The sequence below is a fragment of the Antechinus flavipes genome, chromosome 3, assembly GCF_016432865.1.
Source record: "Antechinus flavipes isolate AdamAnt ecotype Samford, QLD, Australia chromosome 3, AdamAnt_v2, whole genome shotgun sequence".
NCBI classification, from domain to species: Eukaryota; Metazoa; Chordata; class Mammalia; order Dasyuromorphia; family Dasyuridae; genus Antechinus; species Antechinus flavipes.
In genome coordinates, this window is record NC_067400.1 from 164116746 (window position 1) to 164122735 (window position 5990).

Genomic DNA, 5990 nt, shown 5'->3' on the forward strand with positions numbered 1-5990 from the left:
AAAGACGGAGGGCTGCATGAGGCAAATGGTGCTCATAAGTTTAATACTGGGAAGGGAGAGAAGGGGAAAAGGAAAGAGAAAAACACAATCTGGGATTAATAATATGGCAGGAAATACAGAATTAGTAATTTTAACCAGAAATGTGAATGGGATAAACTCCCCCATAAAGAAGAAGTGGTTAGCAGACTGAATTAAAAACCAGAATCCTACAATATGTTGTTTACAGGAAACACACTTCAAGCAGGGAGATACATATAGAGTAAAGGTAAAAGGCTGGAGCAGAATCTACTATGCATCAAATGAGGTTAAAAAAGCAGGGGTAGTCAACCTAATCACAGATCAAGCAAAAGCAAAAATTGATCTAATTAAAAGAGATAAGAAAGAATACTATATATTGCTAAAGGGTAGCATAGATAATGAAGCAATATCAATACTAAACAAAAATGCACCAAGTGATATAGCATCTAAATTCCTAAAGAAGTTAAGAGAGCTGCAAGAAGAACTACCAAAATGTGTGGGATGCAGCCAAAGCAGTACTAAGGGGAAATTTTATACCTCTAGAGCCCTAGTTGTATAAAATAGAGAAGGACAGAATCAATGAATTAGGCTTGCAATGAAACAACCTACAAAAAGAGGAAATTAAAAAGTCCCAATAAAACACTAAACTTGCAATTCTAAAAATAAAAAGAGAGATAAATAAAATTGAATGTTAAAAAACTATTGAATTACTTAATAAAACTAAGAGTTGGTTCTATGAAAAACCCAACTAAATAGATAAACCCTTAGTAAATTTGATTAGAAAAAGAAAAGAGGAAAATCAAATTGTTAGTCTTAAAATGAAAAGGGAGAATTTGCTACTAATGAAGAAGAATTAGAGCAATAATTAGGAGTTACTTTGCCCAATTTTATGCCAATAAATTTGATAATTTAAATGAAATGGATGAATACCTTCAAAAATATTGCTTGCCCAAAATAACAGAGGAAGAAGTAAATTGGTTAAATAGGCCCATCTTAGAAAAAGAAATAGAACAAGCTATTAATCAACTCCCTAAGAAAAATCCCTAGGACCACATGGATGTACATATGAATTCTACCAAAAATTTAAAGAACAATTAACTCCAATGTTATACAAACTATTTGAAAAAAATAGGGAATGAAGGACTCCTACCAAATTCCTTTTATGACACAGACATGGTACTGATACCTAAATTAGGCAGGTTGAAAACAAAGAAAGAAAATTATAGACCAAGCTCCCTAAAGAATATTGATGCAAAAATCTTAAATAAAATATTAGCAAAAAGATTACAGAAAATCATCCCCAGGATAATGCACCATGACCAAGTAAGATTTATACCAGAAATGCAGGGCTGGTTCAATATTAGGAAAACTATTAAAATAATGGACTATAGCAATAACCAAATTAACAAAAACCAAAAGATCATGTCAATAGATGCAGAAAAAGCATTTCATAAAGTCCAACATCCATTCCTATTAAAAACATTAGAGAGTATAGAAATAAATGGACTTTTCCTTAAAATAGTCAGTAGCATCTATTTAAAACCATCAATAAGCATCATATGTAATGGTGATAAACTAGAACAATTCCCAATAAGATTAGAAGTGAAACAAGGTTGCCCACTATCACCATTACTATTCAATGTTGCATTAGAAATGCTAGCTTTGGCAATAAGAAATGAAAAAGAGATTAAAGGAATTAGAGTAGGTGATGAGGAAACAAAATTATCACTCTTAGCAGATGATATGATGGTATACCTAGAGAACTCCATAGATTCTACTAAAAAGCTATTAAAAATAATCCACTACTTTAGCAAAGTTGCAGGATACAAAATAAATCCACATAAATCATAAGCATTTTTATATATCACTAACAAAATCCAACAGGAGGAGATACAAAGAGAAATTCCATTTACATAACTGTCAAACACATAAAATATCTTGGAATCTCTCTGCCAAGGGAAAGTCAGGAAGTATATGAGCAAAACTACAAAACAGTTGATAAATGATCAAAGGATATGAGCAGACAATTTTCAGATGACAAAATTGAAACTATTTGGAGTCATAAGAAAAGATGACCCAAATCACAATTGATCAGAGAAATGCAAATGAAGACAACTCCAAGATACCATTACACACCTGTCAGATTGGTTAAGATGATAGGAAATGATAATGACTAATGTTGGAGGGGGTATGGGAAAACTGGGACACTGATACATTGTTGGTGAAACTGAATGGATCCAACCATTTTAGAGAACATTTTGGAACTATGCTCAAAAAGTTTTCAAACTGTGCATACATTTGATTCAGCAGTGTTTCTATTCGGCTTATATCCCAAAGAGATCTTAAAGGAGGGAAAGGGACCCACATGTGCAAAAATGTTTGTGGCATTTGTAGTGGCAAGAAACTGGAAATTGTGTGGATGCCCATCAATTGGCAGATGGATGAATAAATTATGATAAATGAATGTTATGGAATATTATTGTTCTGTAAGAAATGACCACCAGGACTATTTCAGAGAAGCCTGGGGAGACTTAGATGAACTGATGCTATATGAAATAAGCAGAACCAGGAGATCATTATACACAGCAACAACTAGACTTTATGATGATCAATTCTGATGGATGTGGCTCTCTTCAATAATGAGATTATTCAAACCAGTGCCACTTGTTCAGTGATGAAGAGAGCCATCTACATCCAGAGAGAGGACTATGGGAGCTGAGTATAGACCACAACATAGCATTCTCACTCTCTTTGCTCTTGCTTCTTTGCATTTTTTTCTTTCTCAGTTTTTTTTTTCTTTTTTCTTGATCTGGTTGTTCTTGTGCAGCAAGATAACTGTATAAGTATGTATACATATATTGTATTTAACATATATTTTAACATATCTAACATGTATTAAACTACTTGCTAACTAGGCGAGGGGGTGGGGAGAAAGAAGGGAAAACTTGGAACAAAAGGTTTTACAAAAGTCTGTATTAAAAATTACACATGCATCTGTTTTGTAAATAAGAAGCTTTAATTAAAATAAATAAATAAAATGAATTTTAAAAATTAAAAAATATATAGTCAGAGATTACTGGGAAAAGATGCAGTTGTCCCCAGCAAGTTTCATGGAACCCTGCTCTGGAAAACAAATACAGTTTAAATTAAAAAACAAACCAACAAACAAACAAACAAACAAACTCTGTTCAAATATTTATACAAATGCCAAACATTTCATCATTATAAAGTATAGTAAAGTTTCTCCAGGTCCATGCTTTTAAGTATTGAATTTTTTATCTAGACTTGAGTCATGTCATGAACAGAAAAGGACTATTTCTCTATTAGAATATTCTGATATTTTATGTTTATTTTAATGTCTTAGATATTATTGTCATTATCTTTTGTCCCTTTCCTACCAAGATTGTGTTTTTTCCAACTTAGATGTTTTGATTTTTCATGAGTCAAAAGAATATGCTCTCCATATCCTTGCCTCTTTCACTCATCAGGCTCTTGAAAAATGAATGAGAAAAACTTTCATGCTGTTTCTTTGAAGAGTGTTTTGAGGTATGTTCACTCATTCTGGAGCTTTTCTCTGAGGAACTTCTATTTCTGGAAGATTTCTTTGATCTTGAATTTCAACAATCACATTTGCTAAAAATGATAATGATAGTTTGGGGACAATTTTTTTTAGGAAAAAACCTATTGATTATCAGTGGCCTCAGTTTTCTGAATTTCTTTGGAAGAAGACAAAATTTCCTGAGTAAAAACTGTAAGGTGTCAAGAGCCAAAGTTCTAACATTGCTGCTAACTTTTTGGATACTCAGCATTTATCCTAGGTTATTCCAATTAGGTTCCAATTAGATCTTTGATTTCTTTGATCTCTTCTTTTCTTCTATAGTATATTGTAGAATATATCTGCAATGATCTAAGAAATCAAAATTTGCCTGATTTATACCAGCTACTATGAATGTTCCCTAAGTCAAACATCTTTAAGGAGATCCAAAAAAGTATGGAACTTTTGGAAGATGTCTCAATACTGCCCAAAGCACCAGCATCTTCCAAAATTATGCTTGCCAGTGACTGTGCATGAAGAGCCTAAAATAGAGAAATTTGTATTTCACAACTGGCAATTTTCAAGTTCCAGCTTAGTGTCATTTGTCAGCCTTGATTCTCATAATTCTTTTTGCTTTTAATTGTTCTGTGCCCTCTTCCAACTTCTGTATTTCACTTATTTTGCATAGTGTTAAACAAGTTTTCTTTATGAAGAAATTGTAAGATAGTTTTCTGATGCTTCTGTTTCTGAAGAATATGAAGTCTCCACAGTTATTTTCACAGGAAAATCTATTTGCTAAATTGCCCAAGGGAAATCTTGGGTTTTAATCAATGTAAATCCCCTGCTTCCATTGGTGTATTCTTCAGTAAGCCAAGGCAGGAAGCCTTATGTACAAGGTGATAATGACTGGAAGTTTTTTCCTTAAACCAATTCATTGTTCACTCTTACAATCTCTCATAGGCATGTTCACTGACAATAGATTGTCCATCAAATGTCAATCCAATGTCCATGCCATAATTTGGGAAATACACATTCTTCATCTGTTTGATTTTCCTCATATGAAGAATAAGGCCAGAGTCTTTTAAATGGTTGTAGGATATCCACAGGATATTCCTTTTAGGACTTTATAGGTTTCCCAGCTTTAGCAGCAAGGATTAATTCATTTAATGGACCATAAGGAAAAAAAAAAACACTCCATTTATAGGAAATTCCTCTTGAATTTGACCATTGTGCTTAATTTTGTCCTTCATAGAAACAAATATTTTTAGTTAGCATGTACCTGCCTATCCTATGCTTCATCTATGGTTTGTTAACAAAGGATTGTTGAACTATGTTATCTTTGTTATTTTATATTTCAAGAAACTTAGATGATTTCTATATATGAATAAGAGATAGTGTTGGAAGAGAGCCTCTGAGATGATGCATTACTCTATTGAATTAAATGCTTTTTGATAATCAGCACTTAATAAGTTCAGTATGGTATTGTATTTTCCATATTTTTAATCAATTGTATAATGGCAGTAAGGTTGTTTACTATGGAATATTGCTTATGAAAGCCTTTCTGTTCCCTAAGGATCTCAGTGACTATATTTTAACGAGTATATAAATGATTATGATTTTTAAATTTTATATTGATCAGAGTGGGCATATAGATCAGTAGAAGATGACCTGTCTGTAATTTAAAAAATAATAAGGATATTAAGGTTTTTCCACAGTTTTGCCATTTTTGTATCCTTAAGATACTTTGTGGATTGTGAACATGCTAGTAATTGTGACATATAAGACACACTTGAATATGATTGCCTCCATTTGGATTCTTCTCTTCTCTCTCTTGGGTCTATATGATCTTATTTGTTTGCCTTATCAGCTACACAGATTTAACTAGCGATGTTACTCAAATGATTACAGATGTATATATCCAACACTATATAATCTATATATCTCTTTTGACCTTCATCATCAATTATCTTTTAGATATTTTGAACTGAATGTTGCATAATCATCTCTAAGTCGACATATCCAAAACAGAACTTGTTTCCCCTTCCCCTAAAATCTTTTCCTATTCTCAACTTTCTTATTATTATAGAAGTCACTGGTATTCTTCTTCTTATTGAGATCACAACCATGGTGTCATGCTTGGATTCTCACTTGCACTCATCTCATATATTCAATCCTCTGTCAAATTGTTTCTAACTTTACAATTTCTCTCATTTATGTTCCCTGCTCTTTTGTTGTACAGCCATTAATTAAGGTTAGGTTTTCATCCCATCATAGTAGGACCATTGCAGTAATCTTTTGGTTGCCTCATCTATCCCCAGTCTTATTCACCCTTTACTCAGTTGCCAAAATGATTTTCCTAATGTGTAAATTCAATAAATTCCAATTCTTTTCTATTTCTTCAAACAAATATAAAATTCTCTTTTTGGCAATTAAATTT

The 5990-nt window shown here is 32.3% G+C and overlaps 1 pseudogene; it reads right to left on the reverse strand.

The window, feature by feature from the left end:
* Positions 1-3091: 3091 nt before the first annotated feature.
* Positions 3092-5711, reverse strand: LOC127557087 (centrosomal protein of 78 kDa-like; annotated as a pseudogene).
* Between the last annotated feature and the right edge of the window lie 279 nt (positions 5712-5990).